A 27,555-nucleotide genomic window follows, 5' to 3' on the forward strand; every position below is an offset into this window, starting at 1 on the left:
AGAATGTTGAGTATATAGTGTGTGTCTAATTTTTAGGAAATGGTTCTGAAATTATGTGCAAGGCTATTACATGTAAAAGTTAAGTGAAAAATGACCTCTTCTAGAATGGGAAAGCATCTAATTACAGAATTTTCTGCTTTAGCTTAGAGGAGCAATTTGTAGACCCATTTCCCTACACCCACTCCCCACCCCCCTTTATTTTTTACTCTTGGATAGAGAAAGTAGAGAAACTCAGTTGAGGACAGGAAGAATAACTAAGAAATTCCTGTCAGTATTTTGAAGCAGCCTCAGAAAAGAGTCTACCTTGCCAAAAAGTGCGCATGTGGCAGAAAGGTTTCTGGAGCTGAGCTGAACTTAATATCTGGAAGATTGTCTGAAAGGGAATGGAATTCCAAGGTCCAAGTGTAAAATAATATTTTAATGAAAATCTGGGGTTAAGATCAGCAGTCAGTTAAACTGTGTCTGATTTGAGATTTATGAGAAAAAATCTGCTTGTGCTTATTCGTGTTTACCTAAAATATTTTCTCTGTGAGTCATCTGTTTTTAAGTTCAACTGTTTTAATAGTCATATTTTTGTAAATAGAGTCTATGGAATTACTAAAATTTCAAAGCATGTGTCCTGCAGTTCAGAGCACCTGCTGCCCCTGGTGACACTCCAGCCTATTTGCAGGAAAAAATCTGAAGGAAACCTAAGATGACAAGCCAAGATAAACATTTCAATACTATAACTTAACATACTATATAATAAAATTGATTTCTCAACCAAAAGAGCACTTTCTGCCTGTGTCTGGGTGCCCTGGATAATGTTTCCTATGAGAGAGCCAATCTCCTAAAAGCATTCTCTACTTTTTAGGAAGATTGTGTAAATAATGATTTTAATTTATACTCTGGCACTTTGCATTCACAGGTTTAACGATTGTGTAGAGTCATTAACTTGTAATTAGCAAACTTCATAGTCCTGTCACTTTTCATTTGAGATCTCAGAGTGTTTCTGGCATAAGAAAAAAAAAACAAAAACGAGCAGCAACTTTCTTACTCTAGAATAGATAAATGGGAACCTTGGGATGTATGCCGATTGGGGATCCACTCAGGAAACAAGGTATGGAGTGATTTCTTGAGAGCATGCATTCATTTGGCACTTATTTGTGCCCTGCCACTATATTTAAGCATACATATATTTCAGCTTTGAAATATATCCTGTCAATTCAGTTTCTTCCTTTTACTGACACTCATGAATTCTTCTCTCCTCAGTGGAGACTTTGTGAAGAATAGTGGTCTTTTTTGGGTAGAAGGAATATGCTAGTGGAAACTTAGGGCATTATTCAATTTCCAAGGTGGCTGAGCTTTATGGTAAACGGGGCCTTTGAATCAGAGCCCTGGGAGTTAGGGAAAAGGTAGAATAGAAAAATAAGTGTTCTGTTGGATACAGGTTCACTGGCACACCAAGAGGGGTAGCCCTTGTGTTTGATAAAAAACAAAACTCAAAAATCAAATCAGCTGAGCAATTAGAGGAGATGGTATGGACCATACCTTTAACCTGATTGTATTTAGAGTACCTTTTTGGCCAAAGGGTGAGAGAGAAGTTAGGGAGAATAACTACTGTCTATTTTTGTTACTGGGGGAACTGACCAGAATCCTCACCTACTGTTTTGGCTAAGACCGGTGGTGGTTGCGGGTAACTGAAGCAGGTTTTGAATGAGCAGACAGCTGTGAGGTCAGAGTGCTAGGGAGTCTTACAGAAGAGGTAAGTGTCCCCAAAGAAGTGGCACAGTAAAAATAAGGTTCTAATTCATTTTCCCTTTGGAAAAAATTATTCTCTTTCTAATGATATACCTGAGATGTAAGCCTGGAAGGTGTGCCGGCCACTCTTCCGCCACCCCATGGACAGCTCTCCAAACTCCAGTCATTTAGTTTTTGGCTCCTTGTGAGCACTCAGGTCTTCTCTGGCCACGCCCCCCCAGGGTCGGACGTTGAGATCACTACTCATTTCTTATTCATGTTCTTTTGGTAGCTCGCCCCTTTCCTGGGGCCTGGACAGTTGTCACAACACAGGCCATGAGTAATCATGGGAAACCTGTGCCTCTAATGGCTGTGTGTGTGTGTTGTGTGTCCCCCCCCCCCCCCCCCCCCCCGGCTTCCCACACCCTCCTGGGTGCTCCTGCTCCCTAGGCCAGGACTCAGCTGCACCTCTGGCAGCGTCAATGGCCTTCTCAGGCCTCAGGTTCCTGCCTGTGACTGGGTATAGTGGCGCCTGCCTCTAAGGGAGGCTGTGCAGAGGTAAAGCTGTTAGTGTTTGTTAGTGTTAGAGCTTTTGGCGCATTATGAATGAATGACTTTATGCCCTCCCCTCCCCATTCCAAAGAGAGAGTCTATAGGCGCCTCTTAAACAGAGTTGTCCCAAGTCCTGTTCCCTAAAAGCTTTCATTCTGTCACAGAGCTGACTAATCCAGGTTAAAGCTGTCCTTCTGCTCACCTCTGCTGTTTTGTTCACTTCACAGGCGTGGAAGTTTCAGAACCAAGTCTGGAAGGGCTTGTTAATGCAGGCACAGTCCCTGGATTACTAGAGATGTAATCTCTGCTTTAGCCACAGAATATTCATATGCCCTTAATTTTGTCCATAAAATGAAATTATTTAAATGAATTAAACTTATTTTCTTGTTACAAATAAGGACTGTTACAGAGGAAGTAGGGATTCTAAAGCTAAATAAAAATATTTTTCCTTGTCTTCAACATTCATTTGAGGAACGTTCGTTGGACACCTGCTCCTATACCAGGCCCTTGAGGGTTCAGCAGTGAACAAAATAGTCACAGCCCTTGCACTCGTGGACCTGCATTCTGGGGGGGTCTAAATATGCACCTAAACATTGCAGCAGTTAAGTGTGAGCCTGCTCACTGTGCTAAGTGCTGTGAAGGCATTGGAAAGGGTATAATGGGAACCAAAGCGAGGCACCTGATTTAGTGTGGGGGCAGGGGAAGGCTTTTCCATGGAAGTTTTGTCGAAGCCATTACTAACTTTAAATTGTTAGCTTTTCTAATACTCACTCTTCTTCCACCTGTAGACTGACTGAGTCAGCTCTCTCTTCCTCCTTTGGGCTATATTTCTTCTTGAGGCTACAGCTAGTTAGAGAGCAAGTGATAAATACCCCATTAGCACTTTCTGTCTTTTTAAGCTAGTGTTGCCCTCAGGGAGCTCTTAAATTCTGCTCTCTTTAATGGCCCTTTGATGACAAGCCTTGGATTCTGCTTTTAGCTCTTCTTTCTACAACTTGTGTGAGTAGCTGAGTAGTTGGTTTTTTTCCTTCCAAAGGGCCAATTTGGCAAGGGGACAGGGAGGAATGAATATACAGGCCTTCACACTGCCTGAAAGTGCACCATTCATTCCTATGTTGGTTGTGAGTTTAAAAAAGAAAAGCATCCCACATAATGATTAATACATGATTGTAGAAAATGTGTTTTAAAAACGTAAGCCCCCCCATCACCCTTAATTCCAACATTCAGAGTTGTCACTATTTTTTTTTAAGATTTTTGAAATTTATTTCTTCCCCTCCCCCCCCCCGCCCCCCCCCCCAGTTGTCTGCTCTGTGTCCATTCGCTGTGTATTCTTCTGCATCTGCTTACATTCTTGTCAATGGCACCGTGGAATCTGTGTCTCTTTGTTGTGTCACCTGGTTGTGTCAGCCCTCTGTGTGTGCGGAGCCATTCCTGGGCAGGCTGCACTTTCTTTCGCGCTGGGCAGCTCTCCTTACGGGGTGCACTTCTTGCGCGTGGGGCCCCCCTACATGGGGACACCCCTGCATGGCAGGGCACCCCTTGCGCGCATCAGCACTGTGCATGGGCCAGCTCTACACGGGTCAAGGAGGCCCGGGGTTTGAACCGCAGACTTCCCATGTGGTAGACGGACGCCTTAACCGCTGGGCCAAGTCTGCTTCCCTCCCATTACTATTCTTAAGTGAATATTCTTCTAGCCTTTTTTCTATGCATTTATGTTATGTAATATATTTCCTTGAAATATAAAAATGTAATCATAAGTTACTTTTTAGAAAGCACACTAGCTTTTTAGTACTTAAGGGGACTATTAACATTTCCTCAAGGACTCCTTTTGAATATAATAGAGTAAGCATATTCAAAATCTTCTCTGTTCTAAACACATAGGAATGATTGAAAATAATAACTGAATTCAAAATCAAGAGGAAATTTTTTCAGACCAAGAATGGAGAGGAGTGGAATTGATGGCCCACACTTATTTATTTATTTTTAAAATTTTTAAAAAAGATTTACTTTATTTCTCTCCCCTTCTCCCCGTTGTCTACTCACTGTGTCCATCTGCCGCACGCTCCTCTGTATCCACTTGCATTCTTGTCATGTGACACCGAGAAACTGTGTCGCTTTTTTTAGTTGTTGTTGCATCATCTTGCTGCGTCAGCTGTCCGCGTGTGCGGCGCTACTCCTGGGCGGGCTGCACTTTTGCACAGGGTGTCTCTCCTTGCGGGGCACACTCCCTGCGCGTGGGATGGCCCACACTTTAAAACATGCCCTAGGAAAGCGTTTGAGCGCACCTTATACATGGCAGGAAACCAGAGCCATAACCTTGCTTGGAGCTGGAGTCACGGTCATGCTCCTTCCTGCTGGACTGGAGCTGGATCCCTTATGGTTGTATTCAGTAGTGGGGAGATCTCCTGTGGCCCAGAAAGGAAACTGAGCTAAGTGTGTGAGGCCAGGAATCAGGCCTCTGCAGCATGCAGTGAACCTCTAGAACCATTGTTTGAGAGCGGAACCTTTTGTAAATAAGACACCTGGTGGGTGCCTGGAGGGGAGAGAGCGAGCCCTGGAGAGAGGAGAAGGGGCTCTAGCGGGGAGAGGGTGTTACAAAAATTATTTTTGTTTTCTTTATGCATTTTCCTGTGACCTGTTAGGGTGCCCACAATGGTATATTCTGCTTCTTTTATGCCATTTATTATTTTATATTACATGTAGTAATTTCCGCCCTGCTTTATTTTTCTTTGCTGGGCGGTTAGGTGCCTGAAGGCAGAGTTTCTGTTTCATCTGTTCACTTCTCATTTCTGGGCATGACCTTCTTTTCCATCCCCTCACCCACCCTCTGCCCTACACCCAGCACACTGCCTTCACAAAAACAGGAGCTAAGTAAATATTTGCTGAACAAATGGTCGAAGGTGTAGCTTTGATTGACTTGTTTGCAGATTTGAGTTCTCTTGGTGCTCACTGAATGCGGGTCCCGGGGAAGTGATGGTGCCATGGACAGCACACCCCTCTGCTCTCAGGGACCTCACAGCCTGGCCTGACAGCAGAGGAAAGGAAGATACACTTGAGAAGAACAGAAGGAAAGGGAGAATAGCATCACAGCTCCTCAGTGCCTCACTGGCAGTCCTTCAGCAACTTACTTTTCCTTGTTACTAATTGTATCCATCAGGGTCCAGTGAGGGACAGAAGCCACACCAGTAATTTGAACAGGGAAAGTTTAATATAGAGCTTGAGTAACTCTTCAATGGGGCCTAACCTACTCAGAGGGGTAAGGAGAATTTTAAACAACACAAGGGTAGCACCCTTCGTCTCTACGGTTGGCGGAGAGTAACGCAAGGAAGGAGCAGACTTGGAAGAGGGTCCCTCCAAGTTGAGAGTACCGTCTGCTTGGAGAGTGAGTGGCGGGAGCCCACTGGATGGTGGAGAGGGTCCTTGCAGTGCCACAGACAGGGCTGGCAAGCAGCAAGCCTCCCTCTGGGGTGATGAATGGAAGGAAGGCCACTGGGTCTCCCACATACCATTGGCCAGAAAGCTGCCTTCTCTGCCGTAGAAGAAAGAACAAGAACACTAGTACTGAGGAGAGAAACCCCCTTCCCTCCTGCGTTGTCCTTCAGCACCTTCCACTGACAAGGACTAATGTTGCACCCTCTGGCAAAGGAAAAAATGTTTAGAACAGTTCAGTTCAATAGAAGTATGATATGAGCCACATATGTAACTTAAAATTTTCTGATTGCTGCATTTTAAAAAAGTAAAAATTTTACTAATAAATTTTATTTACCCAGTATATCCAAAGTATGTCAATATGCTATCAATATAAAATTGTTAATAAAATACTCCATACTTTCTCTACTAAGTCTTTAAAATCTAGTGTATATCTCAGTTAACATTAGCTATGTTTCAAGTGCTCGGTAACCACATGTGGCCGGCTAGTGCCTCCCTTACTGTACAGTACAGATTTATAGGATCCAGCTCCAATCTCAGCAGAACAAAGGGTAGATCTGGAGCTGAGAAGTAGTAAATTGATAACTGGTCCAAATTATAGTAATTATGTGGCCATGTAGTGGACTGTAAACAAGCATACCTTGTGTTACTGTGCTTCACTTTATCACACTTTGCAGGCACTGTGTTGTGTGTTTTTTTTTATAAATTAGTTTTGTGGCAATCCTGCATTGAGCAAGTCTGTCAACACCATTTTTCCCAACAGCATGTGTGTTCATCTCGTGTCCTGTGTCACATTTTAATTGAGTTATGTACATTTTCAAAAGACATGCTATTGCACACACAAGAGACTACAGTATAGGGTAAACATAACTTTCACGTGCACTGAGAAACCAAAAAATTCAAGTGACTCACTTTATTGCGATATTGGTTGTTTTGAGGTGGTCTGGAACCAAACCTGCAGTCTCTCTGAGCTACACTTTTATGTCAGTAAGATAATAAAAATCTGCAGGCTTTTTGAAACAGGCTTATATTATGTTAAGTCAAATAGCAGCACACCTAAAATTGTGTATAAACAGAATATCAATTTTGTAATAACAGACTCCAAACAGAAATCTATGCATTGAAAAAGATATAAAGGAAATGCACCAAAATATTAAGTGTTTATCTTTGGGAGGTGGTACTTGGCTGTTCTGGTTTCTTCTTCCTATGTTTTTGTATTTTCAACTTCTCTTTAATGAGCACAGAATTAATTCACGTGAAATCCGTCTTCTCTAGCACCGAGGTATCCTTTGTAATTCCAGGCAGTGGGGTTAGTGGGGCGCGGGCACAATTTGAGAGGAAAACGAGTACACTGGAAATTGGATCGACTCCAAAGAATGTGCAAACTTAGCTTTGTAAAGTTCAAGACTCTTATTCTAAGTTTGAAAAGTCATCACTAGGGGTCCTCAAGATAGCAGAATACTTAATCTGTCCGAGTTTACAGAGATGAGGGAGATGAGAAGGTGCTGTATGCCGTTTCTTTTAAAAGCTGCTTGGTAATGGCTGGGATTGGAATGCTTGACATTGTTCATTTCCTTTCTTCCTCTCAGGGATCAGGGGATTGAAAGGCTGTTATTGGAACTGATTTATTTTGCCTCTTCTATATAGAGCATTTCATCCTCTCTGCTCTGTCATAAAAAAGTAGAGGTCCTTTTTTCTTTTCCTCAGGGATGCTGACAAATGGGGGGTGTCGTGAGTTGCTTTTGTGCTCCGTGTGTGTGTGTACCTGCGGGGGGCTCTGCTGACATAGCTGCAAGACAGCTTCCCCGTTTCGTGGGACTCTCCTGTGCTTGGGTTCTGTAGCCTACCTCAACTTTATGCTAGTTTGAAAGGCCACAGGAACAGGAGAACAACCCAAAATATGATTATGAAAAACTTTAAAAAGCAAATACTTGTTGGCTTTATTATGTGCCAACTACTGTTCTAAGTGTTTGTCATGAGTTAACTAATTTAATCCTCATAATAACCCTATGATTTATGGACATTGCTTTTCTCCCATTTTATATACAGGAAACGAGTACACAGAGATTAAGTAACTTTGCATTAATATCACATAGCTGGAAAGAGAAGGAGGCAGGATTCAGATTTTTAGTCTAGCTCTGGAGCCTGTGTCCTTCAGAAACAAGCCAGTGCAGGAATTCTCAAACTTAAGTGTGCTTCAGAATTTCTTCTAGGGCTTGTTAAAACACAGATTGCTGGACTCTGGCCCTAGAGTTTCTGATTCAGTAGCTCTAGGATGGCCCCCGAGACCTGGCATTTCTGGAAGTTCCCAGGTAATGCTGCTGCTCCTGGGATTATACTTAAACTTCCGGGGGCGCATCCTCCTCACCCCAAATGCCCGCGGCCCTTGCATGGTGGAGGTTGGAGTGGCATTGGGGCTGCCGGGGCCTTGGCTCACAGGAAGGTTCAGACCACCTCAAACTCCCACCTGGCCATTTTCCAAGTGACCTCTGAGTAAGGTGCCTTCACGGATGTGTTTTCAACAGTGCGGTCCCATCCTATAAAATGATACAATTCTGTGGGCCTTTTACTTGCGGGGCAGAGCTTTAGACTCCTGCCTCCAAAAGCTTTGCACTGTGGTCAGCACTTGGGAGAATTTTCCTGGCCCACAAGGTGGTTCCTCTCCCACCAAGAACTTATGTGAGATATTTAGTCATCTCTCCAGCCTCTTGCATACTCTGGGACTGGGATCTGGCACTGGCACCTTGGAGCAGTTTGTGAAGGGGCTTGATTGCTACTTTCCTCTTACACTCAGCAGTTAGGGAAATATTCCACCTATATTAAACATCTACTTCGAGGAAGGCCCTATGTCTGCTGTTGGAAATATATGAAGATGAACAGGACATGGTCTCCACCCCATTCCCCCAAGGAATTTAAAGTCTAGTGGGAGAGACAAAGGTGCACAGAAAGCTGCTAACACAAGGAGGAATGTGGTCGGGATTTGTGCAGAGTGCTGTGGAAGCACTTTTTTTGTCCATGGAGAAAGCTGCATGCAATCTGAACATTGAAAAATGGGTTGATTTCAGTAAATGAAAATGGGAACAGCACCCAGAAATGGGGAAATGCAGGACACACTATCCTAGCAGCAAGTTAGCATGGTGTCCATGGGTTAGGAGGAAGTTGAATGGAGCAAAGTTAAGCGAGGTACGTTAGGCTTTTATGGTAGAAGGCATTGAGTGCCATGCTAGGGAGTGTATAACTTATTCCATAGGTGGTAGGGATGTCAATACTTTTGGGCAGAGGAATGAAGGGCATGTTAGAGCCATGCTTTAGGGTGACTATGCTAGAAGAAAGTTTTCTCTTGTGAAGGAGACAAGGAGGCATGATTATTTTGGCATCTTTTCCCCCCAGCTGCTCAAGGTCTCCATCTTCTAAATTCCACCCAAGTAGAGCATGTCTGTGTGTTTCTGTATCATTTTTATGTGCCCCCATCCTTTCCAGTTTATTCCGTCCTTTCAAATGCTGCTGCTCTGCTCCCCATGATGTTTCTAGTCTAATCCCCCGACCCCCACATTTGCTCGTGGTGGGGGTAGGTGCTGCTACAGTACTTGACTCCCTTCACCCTGTCCCTTTGTGCTTAACTAAATGGAGCAGGAAATTTGGAGTCGTGTAGGAGAGAAGAGGCCATTACTTCTGGGGTCCTCACACTTGCTGGTGTGAGTGGGTGCTAAGGCAGCACCCCACTCCGACTCCAAATGGTATTTGGTTCTTTGATGAGCTGTTCTGGCAGAGCCTAGCCTGCCACCTTTTTTTGTTTTAAGCCTGAGGGTTCCTTCAGTGAGTCCTTAGTGCATCAGAAAGTGATCAGTGCAGAGGGAGGGAAGTTTTTCCTATTAAACATTTGTAGGGTTTTTTTTTTTTTTTGACAACTCTTGTGATGTTTAAACCCTGGGGACCTGACTGATTCTGAGAGCTTCCCCCTTGTGGAAAGGTATACGCAGATAACCTGAATTTGAACTTGATCTTAGTCATCTCCCCACCACAGAACATTTTTCTCTGTCAGGATTTCATTGCACTGTGTAGCAATCAGCACAAACCTTACTGAGCTTTTATGTGTTCGTAAATGGAAGACGCCTTCCCTGGTGCTGGAATCTGTGTCTTTGCTGCCTTTTTCCAGTGCCCCCTCCCTTGGCCTCTGTGCCTCGGTGGGCCCCCACACTGTTGCTTACACCCGTAAATGGGCCACAGGGAACTTCGTCAAGGCTGAGCTCTCAAAGGCTCGCTCTGGTTTATGTTTCAGGCTCTTGGAAGCATGGCTAACAGTGCAGAAACATGCCCCACGGGGAGATGAAAGCTTTGGTGACTAGACTGATGCAGTCACTGCTCTGATTAATTAAAACCAGGCCTGCGTGCACGGCAGTAGGATTAGAGGCCAGGGGGCAGTTGCAAAAAGGTGATGCTGGTTCATTCCTGGCGTTCTGACTCTCGATCCTCGCTGGCTGGCGTGCAAGGAGTACTTGCCTGCCCCACCCACTCCTGACATGAGCAAGTTTCTTTGCACACACACATGCATACTTGTGGTGGGATCATTTGCTGACCCCTGTCCTGTCAGCTGAATGGATCAGTATAGAATCTGAGAGCTGGCAGGGACATGGAGGTCATCAGGTCCCATCCCTTATGAGAAACTGGGGCCAGAGGGATCCTCTGGGAGGTGGTTGGGAGCAGAGCCTGTATTTCATGTCATTTCTTCCAATCTGGCTTAGTATCACGTTGTAAATGATATAGTTTACATGTCACCTACTATGTGTCAATCACTTATTTCCCACTCATCTTGCTCCTTTCCACCTCTAGCTCTATAAGACAGTTCAGCTCCACATTCTTTATGCTAGTAGCCGTCCAGCTTTCTAAGAACTAACATTTTTGAATACCAGTCATGTACCAGGCTATCACTTATATTGAGGCCTTATAAATGCCTGATATTACGTTAGATGCTTTACAGATGGTAAATCATTTAATACCTGCGAAAGTATTTTTAGCTGAACTTATCCCTCACAACATGCCATTCATATATATATATTTTTTTTTACAGCTGAAGGAACTTTGAGTTTGAGCAGTGTGCCCAAGGCTACTCAGGGGGTGGTCGCTAGTAGACCTGACTTTCTACTCCCATCTGTCTGTCTGTCAGTAGAGCACATGCTTTCCCATATGCTGCTCCTGTTTAGCTAGGAGGAGATGGGGCAAGATGGTCTACTCATCGACTTCTTGAAAAGAACATAGCCTGGGGGGGGGGGGTGCTCTGTTTGCCTTTATTCTCCTTCCTTTCTCTTTTCCTTGTTTACAGATGTAGTCTCTAAGCCTATGGCACATAGGCCTGGTGCAGGGATTGCAGGAGAGACTGGCTGACCTCAGCCTTCCTTACCAGGCTCTTCTGCATTCACGGCCCTGCTGCCTCACCAACCTGCTGTCCTCCTCCTACCCCTTGGGCATCAGAGGAACTGCCTCTAACTAAATTGTTGGTTGCTGGAGAGTGAACACGGTGTCATCTTGCTTAGTGTCCTCATCAGAGCCATGGATGACTCCAGCCTTCTGGAAACGCAATACATGTTAAATTGAATTTGTCTTGATATTTGGCAAGAGAGTTGTGATGTAAACTGGTGTATTTCTGACTTATTGCTAAGACCAGCTCACTTGTGCTAGAGAAGGTTCTTGAGTCTTTCTTTGTGGCTGGAACTCCTGAGATAATCAAGTATTTTCAGGTGTTTTAGACTGAAAGCTGAGGTCCTTCAGGTTCAACCCAATGCTGAAATTTTAATTGGGCAAATTCTCTTTAGAGACAAAGGGCCCAGGATTGTTCTGGTGAAAACTGATGTCTTTTACTTTTGCTCCGAAACGGTTAAAGCCCTTGGTAAGCCATTTAGCCTTAAAATTTGAACCTGGGAAGGCAGTGTAGTTCCTGAGAAGAATCAGGAGCTTTGGATTTGATTTCCAGCTCTCTGCCAATAGTCACTTGCTTGTGGGCCTTTGGCCGGTTGCTTACTTCCTGTCCCTGTTCCCCATTTTTTCACAAAGGATTTCCATGAGCGTTAAGGGCCCCTGGGAAACAATCCCCTTTTCAACTTGCGTGCCTGGTTGATGGAGGAGACTGTTCAGTTTCCACATTGTCATGTAGTATTTTGGATTAGCTCTATTACCTCTGCCTGAAATTAACATAGGCAATTGGCAGTTGATTGACAAGAATGAAAATGACGTCTAAAGAATTAAAACATAACCGAGTCTTTTATTACTAAAAGAGTGCTCCATTCATGTGGGCACACCCAGGCTAACACTTCAGCTGAAGCCCTTAAGGGAGACCACACAGGACAAGTTTTAGCTATGTATTTTGAAAAAGTTAAGTGCATTCTACATATAAAAATTACTTGTGTTGTTATTTTTGGTCTTAGGTAGAAGTGTGAGTTCTTTTCAGAATGCGTTTCTTCCCTCCCCCTCTCTGTCTCCGAGGTTGAAAGGAGATGGGGGCCCAACACCTGACTTATCATCGGCAGTCTGCTGCTATCCATGGTGGAGGAATCGTGGGCCAGGCCTGGGGAACTAACCACTGGTATAAGCGCGCTCTTTATTTGAGGTGCTGTTGGTTTAAAGGAAGATGTCTCTTACAGTGTGCTGCAGCACGGGCACCTCGTAGTCCTGCCTGCCTGTGGTCTGTGGAATGCCTGGGCTTGAGTGAGGAGAGGCAGGATGGCAAGAGAGACAGGGAATGGATGTGCGAGTGAGGACAGTGCCTCTTCCTTTGGGTGGACACAGTCCCATGCCAGGGTGTATTTGTTGGAGAGGGGAGCCTGAACTGGGTTTCAGCTCCCACTCATCCCCTAATCTGATTGCCTTTGTGTAGCTCACACCCTGTGCTGGCTTCCTCTTTGGCCCTGATTGGGGATGGAGCTCACAGGAAGAGGGTAAGACACTTGAAGGATTTAGAGAACAAGCTCTCTTAAGTGACCTTTATTTAACCCTCTTGCTGGTTCTGTTCCCTTTGCAAAAATATTAACGGCTGTGTCAGTACATGCTCACTGTTACCCTGGTTTTAAATGCTGTCATAATCTGGCTCCCTCCATTTGGCCTAAATGCCTGCCAGGAGTCAGTTGTGTGAATTCCTAAATTTGTTTGCTCCAGTTATATTTGCTGTTATAATTAAGTAATCTCATTATTACACAGATGGTAGATGCATGGGAAAAGATAAATAGCTAACATTGTTGAGCACTTACTATGTGCTAGGTACTCTATTAAATGCCTAACTTGTATTGTTTCCTATCATTGCTATATGTAAAAAACCAAGTTTTGAATATGTTGAACAAAAGTGATAAAAGTGAGTTGCTTAAAAAGAACTTGCCAGCGAATGAAGGAAACAGTAAGAAAGTTGGAGGGAGACCAAAAAACTTGGGTTTCTGTACCAGATTACTTAGCACAGGTCCTAAATTCTTAATCCACTTAGAAGATAGCAAAACTAGAAACTAGAGTAATATATTATATCTCTTATGCACTGAAGATTCTGGAAAGATAATCTACAGACTCAACATAGAGGAAAGGCCTCCAGTCTATTTTAAAATATCAGTGAATAAACACCTATTTATGTTTTATATTAAAATAAGATGTTTATGGTATACCCATATCATTTGCTATGATTCCTTGCTTTAACATCTTTTTTTTTCTTTCTGAATGGACCAACTTTTACTGGCCGTGATTGTGTTGATATGAAGTCTTTCACTATAAGAAAGTTACTGGAGTCAACTCAGTTTTGAGCGCCAGATGGCTTCTGCCAATGTGGGCGGGTGCCTGTGGGTGACCTGATAAGGCTCATCTAATGAATGTATCTGTTAAGTAAGCACTGTGATCTTCAGATCATATTCTGTTATTGCAAGTTCCACTTTCCCTAGTTATTTGGTTGTATTGGATTTTTTTTAAAAAAATATTTAATTTACTCCCCCCTTCCCGCCCTCCCCCCCCCACCCCCGGCACTGTTTTTTGCTGTCTGTATCCATTCACTGTGTGATCTTCTGTATCTATTTCTCTTTTTGGTCTTTTCTTCTCATTTTTTCTCCTCTAGGATTTACCGGGATTTGATCCTGGGGACCTCTGATCCTGGGGACCTCTGGAGAGAGGTTTCCTGTTAGCTGTGCTATCTCACTTCCTGGTTTCTGCTGTGCTTCACCTTGACTCCCCTCCCCCCCCCTTTTTTTCCAAAGATTTATTTTTTATTTCTCTCCCCTTCCCCCTGCCCCCAGTTGTCTGCTCTGTGTCCATTCGCTGTATGTTCTTCTGTGTCCATTTATATTCTTATCAGCAGCGCCAGAAATCTGTGTTTCTTTCTGTTACATCATCTTGCTGTGTCAGCTCTCTGTGTGTATGGCCCCATTCCTGGGCAGGCTGTGCTTTTGTCGCATGGGGCGGCTCCTTATGGGGCGCACTCCTTGTGCATCAGCCTCTCCTATGCGGCAGACACCCCTGTATGGCACAGCACTCCTTGCGCGCATCAGCAGTGCACGTGGGCCAGCTCACCACATGGGTCAGGAGGCCCTGGGTTTGAACCTCCCATGAGGTAGGTGGACGCTCTATCAGTTGAGCCAAATCTGCTTCCCTTGACTCTCCCCTTCGTCTCTCTTTTGTTGCGTCTGCACTCAGTTCACTATACAGGCACTGGCTCGCCACATGGGAACTGGCTCACTGCTCAGGCACGCTTTCTCTTCTTTTTCACCAGGAAGGTGATAGGGTGGAAGCCACATCTGCTTCCCTGTGTTGGATTTTAACATGTCAGACATCCCTAAAACTCAGTGGACTATGTCAGCTACTGGAATCCTAGTTTGGTAACATGAAATTTGACGTCAGGTCTTCCGAGATGAACAAGTATGTGTCTGAAAACACACACACACACACACACACACATTTAGTTAAGAAAATAGTCACTGAGCCCACCATTTATTAAGTGAAGTGAGCTGTAAGGACCCAAGGAAATACCTGATATGATCCCTGCTCTTCAGAAACCTGGGGATGTCCCTAGAGGAGTCATATATCACTGGCTAAGACAAATGGAGGCCATAGTGAGGGATGAGGGGGAGCAGTGGAAGAGGATGTCAGGAAAAGCAGCTTAGAGGTGGGTGATAATGAAGAGGAGCTATATGGCTAAATAATTATGTATAGAAGAACTTCCTTTCAGGTTGCTTTTACTTACATTTGCCTGATTTTATTCTCAAAATAACAGTAGGAAATAGCAGACCACTATATTGCCCACCAGTGGCAGAGGACACAGAAACAGAGGAAGCGACTCGTGCCAGGAGTGCGGAGCCGCAGCTCCTACCGGGCTCCCTAGACCTGCTGTGCTGCTGCTCACACCACCAGGCACCCCGCCACATTCGCTCACCCACCCCCCACCCTAGAGACACTAATTGAAGCCCATCCCTTAAAGGCCTAGGTTAGACTGCCCTTTTGTCTCTCCTGTTTAGCAAGACACAACCGCTGCCACTCTGTTCAATATGGAGGCCACCCTGACTTGCACAGTTGGCCCAAGTCTCACTCCTGCTGCACTGCCTGGCAGGGGGGCGTGTTGAGGCTGCCTGCCCACCTGGAACAAGCCTTGGGATTCCTGCCTTCTGGCCCCATGGCCTGTGGCTGGGGGCAGCCTCTCATCCAGTGCCTTCCGTAACTGTTCAGGGAAACATCTGAGGCTCTTTGCATTCTGCCTAAGCCTGGGCAAGCTCTGCTGAGCCCTAGAATAGCTCTGGTCTCTCTGCCACTGGCAGAGGTGCAATAAACCCTACAGTGAAGGGCCCTTACAGCAGAGTGTTTTTGGCAGCTAGAGTCTAAACTACACTGTCCATGGGAATGAGGGCTCTGGAAGCTTTCCGCTTTGCTCCCTCCACACAAAACAAAACAAAACAAAAACAGTGTGTAGTTTGTGATTAAAAAGCCAACACATGTTGAGTGGCTTTGTGCCTATAATAGGACACTGTGGAAAACATGAACAACCACAAGGGAATGATGCAAGGCACAATGGTCCACTTATTCATCCAGTAAGTATTTATTGAGCACCTATTAAGTGCTGGGTGTTCTTTTCAATACTGGGAATTTAGTTTGGTGCAATCGTAGCCCTGCCCTTCTAGAATTTAGTCTACTGGAGGGATATGGATAAGTGAACTGTTAATGACAGAGAATAGGATGAATGCAGTGGTGCAACTGGACGCAGGGCAGAAGGCCTTTAGCTGAAGGCTGGGTAGAGGCTGGAATCCAGCCCCGACTCCACTCAGCAAACATGTGCTGCCTAGATGAAGGGGTGCCTTTTTATAACCCACAGAAAGGCCCCCAGGGGCCCGCAGTGACCCTGACTGGAAAGGCAGCTGACTTAGACTTTGGGCAGAAGGCAAAGCTTTTTGGAAGGAAACATCTGAATTCAGACTTGAAAGATGGCTAGGAATTGGCCAGGCAGAGGGAGTAGAGGAGAGGTGGGAAAGAGTGTCCCAGGCAGAATGATACTGCTGACACTGACGATCATGCCACCTGGGGACCAGGCTCTGCTCTAAGTGCAAAGACCTTGACACTCATCCCATTGAGAGGTGGGGTCTGTGGCTACTCCCCTTAAAAGTGGGCCAACCTCAGTGATTTACTTATAACCAATAGAATGCAGCAGAAGTATGTAACTTCTGGGATTAGGTTAAAAAAAGAAAAAGCCACGCAATTTCCACTTTCCGTTCATCCCAAGGGGGAAGCCAGCTGTCAGGTAAGACTGACTTAGCCTGAGAGCCATGCTGGTGAGGCCACAGGTGGGTGCCGTGTCGATCAGCACTAGCTGAGCCCCCTGTCCACAGCTGGCATCATCTGCCAGCCTTGGGAGCGAGCCATCTTGGACATCCAGCTCGGGACAAGCCTTCAGATGACCACAGCTCTAGCCTACATCTTCCTGCAACCGCATAAGGGACCCAAGCTAGAACTGCCTACCTGCGCCTTCCTCAAATTCCAAAATTGTGAGCAGAACAAAATGGCTGTAATGTGTTATACAGAAATAGTAACTGCAACGGTAAGCTTCCAAGAATTGAGGGGAACCCAGTGGAGAAAGGGCACAAATCATGAGAGAAGAACTTGTTTAGGTCTTCTGTGTCAATAGTGCACATCAAACTTCTAGCTAACTTCCAGGATAAATGGAACCAGATGAGTTGTTTTTTTTTTTTTTTTTTTTTAATTTATTTCTCTCCCCTTCCTCCCACCCCCGCCAGTTGTCTGCTCTCTGGGTCCATTTGCTATGTGTTCTTCTGTGTCTACTTGTATTCTTGTCAGCGGCACTGGGAAACCGCATCTCTTTTTTTCGTTGTTGTTGTGTCATCTTGCTGCGTCAGCTCTCTGTGTGTGCGGTGCCACTCCTGGGCAGGCTGTGCTTTTTTTGCCTGGGTTGGCTCTCCTTAAGGGGTGTGCTCTGCACATGCAGCTCCCCTACGTGGGGGACACACCTGCATAGCACGGCACTTCTTGTGCACATTAGCACTACACATGGGCCAGCTCCACACAGGTCAGGAGGCCCTAGGTTTGAACCCTGGACCTCCTATGTGGTAGGTGGATGCCCTATTAGGTGAGCCAAATCTGCTTCCCCAGATGAGTTTTTATTGCTAAATGGATCTTTGGAAAGGAAGAGGGGGACAAGTAAATGTAGAAATGTAAAATGAGCAGTTTAATAAAGAAGAATTTGTTTTACCTGCTCTCTGGGTTTGAACTGGCATAAAGCTCCCATACTGCCATACACCCACTCACTCAGCAGGCGACGCTGATTAAGTAAGAAGTTACAGTCCTGGCTAATGGGGCCTGCTCTTCTCAGTCTTTAAGCTGGTAACAAATAGTGTTCTCTGCTTTCGGCCTGACATCGGATTAAACTTCTCTGCAATGCCTTTGCTTCAGGCTTGTCTCCAGAGGGTGAGATGAGTAAGGGGTGCAGCTAGAAGAAGAAAGCCTGTTCCTCATGAGCCCTGGGTTAGCTGAGAGGGAAGAAGCAAAGAAGTCAGCGATGGTGAGGGTGGTGGGCAGTGGGAACAGGCTCTGGTATCAAAACATTTCCTATCCGAGGCCAAGGCAGTTGCTGTCTGTTCTGTGTCTCACCTTTTGCTTTCCCTCTTGTCTGTCCATGTGCATGTAGGCAACCCCCTTTTCCCTTCGTAGGTAATAGTGTATGCCACCTGTCAGAAGAGACAGTGAAGGACACAGAGTCTCCTTTCAGCTCAGGGGTTTGTGTAATAAATCACCAGTTGTTTTGAAGAGGAAAATCTCTTGCCCCACTGGGGACAAGCCGTGCTCCTTCTCTTAACCTGTCAGTTATGGTGGCTGTCAAGATGCTTTCACCAGAAATGTCTATGGCCAGCCCTTGGGATTACTTCTGAGAGGAAAGGTGTTTCTGGTAAATCTTCCTCCTTAATTAATGTTTCTAATTTTTAGTCAGTTTGAAATTAAAAGCGTTACCCCTGGGCCGTCTGAGATGTTAGCTGTCTATTCGTTCTTACAGGGCCCCTAGGAGCAATTTTCAACCTCATTTAACCTGCAAAACGGCTGTTGTAAGAATTGGTGAAGGATCTTCTCCTTCCCCGAAGGGGGCACGAGTGGCAGAAACTTGATTAGGATTCAGCAGTTGTATTGCCTGAACCTGCGCTGAGACCTGTGGTTTCAGTGAAGTGAGCCCCAGGGCCCCTGTAAAAGGTGACTTTCCTCATGTCAGAGCACTGTCTGGATTTTCAGAGGCACCATATCATTGCCACCCTCTTACTTCTCAGTTGGAGACCAGCCCTGCTATGTGGGTAGGCAGGCTCTGGAAGGGTTTTTCCCTGCTGCACTGTGGAAGTCGAGCTTGTACTTCTGAGTTCATGGGATGTGTGTGTTTAGAGGAGTTGTAGTTTTACAGAAAATACAGAGTTCCCATGTAACATCTGCTCACGCCCATTATTAACACCTTGCATTAGTGTGGTATCTTTGTGACAGTTGATGAAAGAATATTGTTATAATTGTACTATTGACTATAGTGCATGGTCTTTACATTAGTATTCCTTATTTGTGTTGTGCAGAGTAAGTTGTTTTTTTAACTTCTACTCTAGTAGCATATAGACAATGTAAAATTTCCCATTTTAACCATATCAAAATATATAATTCAGAGCTGTTAATTACATTCACAATGTTGTGATACCATCATCACCATCTAGTACCAAAATTTTTGCATCACCCCAAATTGAAACTCTGTACAGTTTAAGCATTACTGAGTTCATGTTTACAACACTGAAGCTGAGCAGAAAGGTAGAATGGAGGACAGAGAAGGATTAAGTTTGATGGGATGGAATCTATTCAGGAATATATGGGTCCCAATCTCTTGCTGGGCAGGAGCTGGGAGTACATTTTCTACTCTCTCTTTATGAGACACACACTCAGTGACTGTTTCCTTGAACCAGTCTGTGTCACCGCTGTGTTAAACTCTTTAAGTATGGAAATAGTACACATTTTAATGACTCTTTCTGTGTTGTTAAGAGTCATAGAATTATATTTCTTTCTGTGTTAAGAGTCATAGAATTATATTTCTTTGCAGCTGAAAGAGAATCTGTAATTTAGTTTAGCCCTTGCATTTTACAGATGAGAAATTTAGTATTTGAGTGACTGCTGAAAGAAGATACCATGAAGTAGTTGGCTTAACAATGGGAGTTTATTTGGTTACAATTTGAGAAAATGTCTAAATCAAGGCATCATCAAGGTGATGCTTTCTTCCCAAAGGCCGGCTGTCGGTGATCTTGTTACTCTTCCACAGGGCAAGGCCCATGTTGGTGTCTGCTGGTCTCTCCTCTTCTGGGTTTCGTTTATTTCAGTTTCTTCTGTGGTGCTCTCTCTCAGTTCATTCTACTTATAAAGGACTCCAGTAAGAGAATTAAGACCCATCCTGAATGAGGTGGGTCACACCTTAAGTGAAGTAGCCTCATCAAAAGATCCTACTTACAATGGGTCCACACTCACCCGAATAGATAAAATTTAAGAACATGTCTTTCTGGGGTACATACACCTTCAAACGACTACAATAGGTTAAGTGCTTCGTTCAAGGTCTCACAACTGGTTAGTGACAAAACCAGAAGAAACCAGGCATCCTGGCTCCCAGATGAGCATTATTTCTACTGTGCTATATTGCTTTAATCCAGAAACAATTCCTGCAAATTGATTTAAAGTAGGGTTGCTTAATCTTGGCACTGTTGACATTTTGGGCCAGATAATTCTTAGTTGTGGGGGATGACCTATGCATTGTAGGATGTTTAGCAGGATCCTTGGCCTTTACCCACTAGATGCAAGTAGCAATCCTTTCCCCACCAAGTTGTGACAACCAAATGTATCTCCAAATATTGCCAAATATTCTGTGGGGGGAAAAATTGTCCCCCGTTGAAAACCACTGATTTAAAGTTAGTATATATTTAAAAAAGAAGCACACTTTTTTTCATTCCTTCTAGGAGTGTATGTGTACACATGAATTTGAGTAACAGCCAGGGATATGAGAAGATACCCTACTTCCTGTTAACTGTGGCTGGAAAGGGTTATGGGGGGCTTGTAAGGAGACCCTAACTACTTGTTATTTAATGCTTAGATTGTGATGCTACTATGGCAGGGGAAGAGAGAAGGGTGAGTTGGGGGAGGAGTTAGAGGAAGCCAATAGGGTATTTTACATTTAATTTAAAGGAGGCAATTGCTATAGCCATTGCTGTCAAAAGGACTTGTACCTGGACTATATAAAGAACTCTGAAAATTCAGTAATAAAACAGTCAACCTAATTTTTAAAATGGGCATGCAACTTGAACAGACACTTCATCAAAAAATATACAGGGAAAGCGGTTTGGACCCAACTGATAGAGCGTCCGCCTACCATATGGGAGGTCCACGTGGAGTGCTTATACACGCAAGGAATGCCGTGCCATGCAGGGGTGTCCCCCATGTAGGGGAGCCCCATACACAAGGAGTGTGCCCCTCAAGGAGAGCTGCCTTGCACAAAAAAAAAAAAGCACAGCCTGCCCAGGAGTGGTGCTGCACACACGGAGAGCTGACGCAACAAAAAGAGACACAGATTCCTGGTCCCGCTGACAAGAATGCAAGCAGACACAGAAGAACACAGCAAATGGACACAGAGAGCAGACAGTGGGGGAAGGGGGGGCGGAATGGGAGAGAAATTTTTTTAAAAATCTTAAAAAGATTAAAAAAATATACAGAGGGCAAGTAAACACAAGAATTGTCTGATGTCATTAATCCTTAAGAAAATGCAACAATCCCCATATCTCTACACTATAAAAATAGCTAAAATTGAAACAAATGGCAGTAACAGCTAAGTGTTGATGAGAATGTGGAGGGACTGGAACACTCATGCACTGCTAGTTTGAACAGTTTGTCAGTGTCTTATAATATTAAACATAGACCTACCATATGAACCAACAATTCTACTTCTAGGTATTTACCCAAGAGAATTGAAGGCATGTAATAGCCAAAGCCGGAAATAACCCAGGTATCCATTGGCAATTGCTTTTTAGACATTGCTTTGTGAATGAGATATTTTCAAACCTATCAACTAATGAGGTTTGGTAGAAAAATGGGTCAGACTGAGAGCCTCTTATTTAGGCCCAAATGCTGGCTTGATTTTTGAATGTGTCAGAATGTCATTGAAGAAGTGAGTGGCACTTCTGTTCTTTTTGGCAGTGGGATTTGGATGTTACTGGAATCATTTCCTGTAAATCCCAGGTGGCTATTTTCATGAAGATAGATGGTTATAGAGTAAGGTTTATGTTTTTTCTTGAACTGGAAGATTTAAAAGAACACTTCTAGATTCAACCATTAGCTCTATTAAAACATTTTATTTATACCATTATTAAAACAGTTAGGGAATAAAGGTGTCCCTGGTCACTATGACATCTCTTAAAGATGGCAGCCCAGATGCCCTTGTGGCTACAATACTTCCCAAAGAGTAAAGAGTGTCTAGGGAGGCAAGAAAAGAAAATGTTCTGAGGGAGGGCACAGTAATCAACTCCTGACCAGAGATAGTTGAGCTTTCAATGATGAGGGTGGGTGTGTTGAGACTGGCCTTAGAATCCATTTTTTTTATTGCATCTTTGGTGTTTTTTGTTTGTTTTGCTTTTTTGTTTTTTTCATCTGGTGTATGTTGTTCATTGAGATACATACAAGAAATAAGATGTGGTCCTGTCCTGTCTCTAATGCTCTTACAGTCCATTGAAGAGAAAGAAAAATAAATGCACAAGGAAAGCACAGCATAATGAAATCTGTAAGGGAGGTGGTTGTTGGATGCTGCTAGGGAAGCACATAGGCTGGATCCGTAATAAGCAGTGAGGTGGAAGTCAGCCAAAAAATGCCAAAAAATGCCTTCTGGAGTAGTGGCATCAAGATGCCTCCTAGATGTCTTAGCTCAGTATTGGGAGTCGAGTGCCTAGAAGTACTAGGAAAAAATGCAGTTCTTGCCTTCAAAGACATTTTAGTATAATTGAGGAGATGAGATTTAATATAAATAGAATTAAGATGACTGTGTGTTGACAGTGGTATAGTGTGGTAGAAATAATTCTGCAGTGAGGGTAAGGAGAATTGGTTTGCCCTTAGAGCTCTTACTTGGTGCTCTGACCCTGGGCAGGTCACTTATTGGGTCTCTTGAAATCAGTTTTTAAACTCTAAAATGACAAGCCTGGATAACACTGTATACAATATGTCAGGTCATTCTTCCTCTCCCTTTGTGTGTTTTGAGTGTGTTGAGGGGAGATCTGGACAGGAATGAGAATGGCCAGTTTGTCCTTATTGGAGAGCTCTGCTTCATTGAAACAGAGAAGCTATTGTTGAGAAGAAATGGGATCCATTATTAGGTTGGTCTAAGTATGTGAGTTGGGATTTTTAAAGCTCTAGAAGTCATTTTGTGAAAATCATATTTAAAGTTTACCTGCTGGGAACTAGTATCTCCTTGGCTGCTGTCCCTCAATAATTGCTTTTTGATTGTCTGGCCTTGAGTTGGGGCTGAACTACTAGTAGTTATCAAAAGAGTATGACTGTGTACAAGAACTGGAACTCTTAGAATGAGTTATTCTATTTTTTGTTTTTACCATCCTGGTTCTTGCATTTCTGGCATGATTAGCCAGCACCACCAATCCCATGGAAAGCCATTGGCTCTCCTTGCCTCTCTATTATGTAGTCCTGCCTATCTGATGCCTCAAGACAGATGCTCTTGATCTAAGAATCTAAGCGTATCCCAACAATACACAGCAGTGTTACCTGAAAAAAAAACATAAATAAGGAGCTTTTGCTCAACTAGAGAAATTAAATTGCATATTCTTGTGGGGTATATGGGAACGTCTTGTATTTTTTAATGTAACATTTTTTGTGATCTATGTATCTTAAAAAAAAAAAAAGACAAATAAGATCTTAAAGAAAAAAAAGCATTTTCTTCTCTCTGTCCTATCTGGTAGTACCTGAATGACCCCTTTGTCTGACTCCTGGAGTCCCTAGGATTGAGTAGCCTTTCCCAGACAAATATAGAGTACAGTATGCCATGCCTGACAGCTTTGTGAGTGTTTATTTCATAAGATGGTTATCAAACTTTTTGGTGACTTTGTAAAGGGTATGAAAGTCCTGGAAAAGTCTTTCAGGAATGGGATAGCAGCCGTATAATTTCTACTCTTCTTCTATGTCCAGACCCCAGATTTTTCCCAACTCCCATTCTTCACCCTAATCTAGATATATCAGATTTGACAAGGTAACTGCCAGATTGAGTATTGTTTCCCCCAAACAGTACCCACTTTCTATCCCTGGGATACTAGAGAACACCTCCTTTAACTTCTGTACCTTTATTCCCAAATGAAATTTAACTTCTCAAGGCTGCTTTGGGGAAAAGACAGTGTGTCTGATTGTTAAACGTGATGCCTGCACATGGTCTGATGGCCTAGATAAGAAAATAATCAGAAGACAGTGGGGACATACTCTATTTTGTCCCCCCAAATTTTAACATCACAGTATTTGGTCAGTGTCCTTGTTTGCCAGGCTGCTGTGACAGATACCACACAGTGCATTGGCTTAAACATGAAACATTTATTGCTTACAGTTTTAGAGGCTAAAAGTCCAAAATCAAAGCCATTCTTTCTCCCCAAAGTCTGTAGCGTTCTGGTGCTGGCTTGCTGCATTTCTTGGGGTTCCTTGCTTCTCTGCCTCCTGTCACACAGTGAGCTCCCTTTCCTTGTGTTTACTCTTCTAGTTTCATTGACTTCCGGCTTCTGGCTCCACTTTGTGCCTTTTTTTGACTCCTGGCTTCTCCTTCTCCTCTTAACAAGGCCTCCATTAATATTAATTAAGACCCACCCTGATTCACCCGGCCACACTTTAATAATAACGTCTTCTAAAGTTCCTATTTGCACATAAGTTCACACCCACACAGGAACATGGATTAAGAACATGTCCTCTGAGGGGGTATACAATTCAGTCTGCTGTAGTTGGGTACTGTATTAGTTAGCCAAAGGGGTGCTGATGCAAAATACCAAAAATTGGTTTTTATAAAGGTGTTTATTTGGGGTAGAAGCTTGCAGTTATCAGGCCATAAAGTGTAAGTTACTTCTCTCACCAAAGCCTTTTTTCACATGTTGGGGCAAGATGGCTGCCAATGTCTGCCAGGGTTCAGGCTGCCTGGGTTCCTCTCTTCCTGGGGCTTGCTTCTCTCTGGGCTCAGGGATCCTTTTTTCCCAGGGCTTGCTTCTCTTTCCTCACAACCAAGCTCTTCTGTGTGCTTACTTCCTGGGGCTCCAGCTCAAGACTCCAGCATCAAAATTTCAACTCTGTCCTTTGTCATGTCTTTTAATTCTTGAGTTCTCACCTACCAAGGTGTGGGGACTCAACACCCTATTGGCATGGCTCAATCAAAGCCCTAATCATAATTTAATCATGCTCAGTTTACAAACATAATGTCAGTTTACAAACAATATCAAATAACTATATCACACTGCATAACTATCAAACTGCAACAGGTACCAACTATTTTAAAACAGAAATCCAGATGGCACAGTTATTGCAGTTCTGCCTGGAGTAATTGAAGGCAAAGTCTTTTGCTTATATAGGTATGGCATTTTGGTGCTTGTTAAGAGATAGCCATTCAAAGTATAATTCTTTGATAAGACTTGATACCATATGAAGTAGACTGGCAGGTCCTACTCCCATTGAAGAGAAAAAAATTGAGACTTGGTAAGTTATGCCCAAGGTCATGCAAATAGTAAGTGATGAACTGACCTTCAAATTCTGACCTTCTGATTTGATGCCAAATTGGTTATATTGGATATGTCTTCCGTTATCCCATATGTCTTTCTTTTTTAAAAAGATTTATTTATTTATTTCTCTCCCCTCCCCCACCCCAGAATCTGTGTTTCTTTTTGTTGGGTCATCTTGTTGTGTCAGCTCTCTTTGTGGGCGGCGCCATTCCTGGGCAGGCTGCACTTTCTTTCGTGCTGGGCGGCTCTCCTTATGGGGCACACTCCCTGCGCGTGGGGCTCCCCCACACAGGGACACCCCTGCATGGCATGGCATTCCTTGCACGCATCAGCATTGCGCATGGGCCAGCTCCACACGGGTCAAGGAGGCCTGGGGTTTGAACTGCAGACCTCCCACGTGGTAGATGGACGCCCTAACCACTGGGCCAAGTCCATTTCCCCCATATGTCTTTCTGTGTGTTTGTTAGTTATAAAATTTTGCTAATCTCACTCATAATCTTCTGTACTCATTAAGTTAAAAAAAAAATTAACACTTGGTAACAGGTATTGTGAGATAGTGACAAAATTGGAGGGATATCTAATATGCTTCTCTCTCTTAAAGTTTACAGCAGGGAAGGAGGGAGAGGGCAAATAGCTTATATCAGCCTTCCTTGTTGTATCTGCAGCTTCAGGGATTATGCCCTGGACCATGCTGATGACCTTCATGCCTGAGTGTTTTCTCTCTTGGTCCCTGATGACAGAGCCTAACCAATAAGAAGAGGTCATTTCTTGTGTGCCTCTCAACTCATCCTACCTCCATGAAAGCAAATAACAAGCCTCACACACTCGTGGCCCTAATTCATTTCCTTTGGAGACTAGAAGGTTTGTTATATATACCAGTGAAGTGTTCAGGAGATCCACCTCAACGTGTTTTTTTTTTTCATCGTGACTTAAATCCAGCTCTTCTTGTTTCTTTCTCTATCACACTACATTCCTCCGTCACCCCCTTCCCCTTTTCGTTCTGTCAAGGGGTGATGGACAATAGATGGTAGCAACAGTTTCTATGGTAACAGCATCTGAGTCATCTCCTTGGAAACCTGCATAAAGGCCTTCCATCTCCAGACCAGCTCAGTGCAACACCGAAAGCCTTTGTTCCCTTGAATGCATCAGCATGGGGGAGCAAGCTCTGCCGTGCTTTGGCCACTAGAGTTTCCTTTGGCTCCTGAAACCCATGGCATTTTGGATGTCGAGTCGGATTCAACCAAGGTTGGGGGGGTGGTGGGAACCGGGGTGCTTTTCTCAACATAGCCCATGGCCAGAATGTATTGTCTCTGGTCCAGCACCAGATACCCTGCAGATTCAACCAATAGGTCTCTTGCTTTTTAAAATGCCCAGATAACTTAACCAGGCTCCCACAGTGACTTGCAATGGATTGGAATAAAGCAATACTGCATCTAACACGGATGAGCTCGCTCTTTTGGCAAGGTCATGAAGGGAATCCTGAAATAGGGCACCATGGGACAGCTTGTAATAGTTCCTTTTCTTATGATTCCCTTAAAATGCAGCAGTTTTGTAACTTGAGTGAAAGCAGAATGATTTCCAGCAGCTAAGAGGATTAATTCTGTTGTCATGACCCACACCAAGTGAGAATCACAACGTTTCCATTGTGCTTCATGTTTTACAGGGCATTTTCAACTCTTCAGTCGTTCAACACATGTTAATTTGAAACCTTCTATGAGCTGTGTAGTGTGTTGGAATTTGGGGACAGTAATGAGGAAAAAAAACCAGATATGATCCCTTCCCTAATGAAGTTTACAGGTAAATAAGAGGAACAAGTACTAATTAGATAGTTACACATAAGTTTGAAAATTCAGCTGCGATAGGCTCTAATGGAGAGGGTCTGTGGTATGGTGAGTGAGCACCCACACAATAGGGGATTTGACCTGGTGGGGTCATCTTCCCTGAAAAGGTGGTGATGTGCCAATGCCTGAAGGACGGGTAGCAGCCAACAGGGCCTTTTACAGATGAGGAATTGGAGACTCAGAGGTTGAAGAGACTTTCTCATGGTCTCTTCACCCAGGTGATGATTCTGGGAGTTTTCTGTTTATATGGACAGTCTCCTCAAGGTGTTAACTGATCACTGAAGTTAAGTCTTTCTAGGAATGTTGACCTTTAAATATGGGTCTCCAAGAGGCTGAGAGGCTTGAAGACCCCCACCTCCCCTAGAGTGGGTTGAGTTAAAAAAGATTTTCCACTGGTAGAATATAGGCCATGTGGCAGTTCGATATTATTTATGAATTCCAAAAAGAAACATTAATTATGTTTGTAAACTGGTCCGTTCCTCTGGGCATGATACCCTTTGATTATATTAAATTCAAAGGTTACATTTACTTGATTAAATGAAGATTAGGGCTTTGATTTGGCCATGTCAGTAGGGCGTTGAGTCCCTGCCCCCCTGGTGGGCAGATACACCGAAAAAGACAAGGCAGAGGAAGAAAGTCTGCTCATTAAACATGGCAGAGACCCTGGGAAGAGAGATGAGCTTGATGGTCTTTAGCTGATCTTGTGAAGAGAACAGAGCAGTTGGGCCCAGAAAGAAGCCCCAGGGAGAGAGAGAGCCTTATGACAG

General features: G+C 44.0%; 1 protein-coding gene across 15 annotated transcripts in view; it reads left to right on the forward strand.

The window, feature by feature from the left end:
• The window catches only part of LOC101444905 (carboxyl-terminal PDZ ligand of neuronal nitric oxide synthase protein), a 301,310-nt gene that overhangs the window by 140,248 nt on the left and 133,507 nt on the right, over nucleotides 1-27,555 (forward strand). The window contains exon 1 of one of the 15 annotated variants that reach the window (XM_058310026.2): nucleotides 26,604-26,744. The exons of 13 other annotated variants lie outside the window; for them this stretch is intronic. The gene's annotated coding sequence lies outside the window, so the exon portion shown is untranslated. Of the gene's footprint in view, nucleotides 1-26,603; nucleotides 26,745-27,555 lie in introns of those variants that run through there. One more of the 15 variants, XM_071207544.1, reaches the window with a different exon arrangement.

This window comes from Dasypus novemcinctus, chromosome 13 (genome assembly GCF_030445035.2).
Source record: "Dasypus novemcinctus isolate mDasNov1 chromosome 13, mDasNov1.1.hap2, whole genome shotgun sequence".
Classification (NCBI taxonomy): Eukaryota; Metazoa; Chordata; class Mammalia; order Cingulata; family Dasypodidae; genus Dasypus; species Dasypus novemcinctus.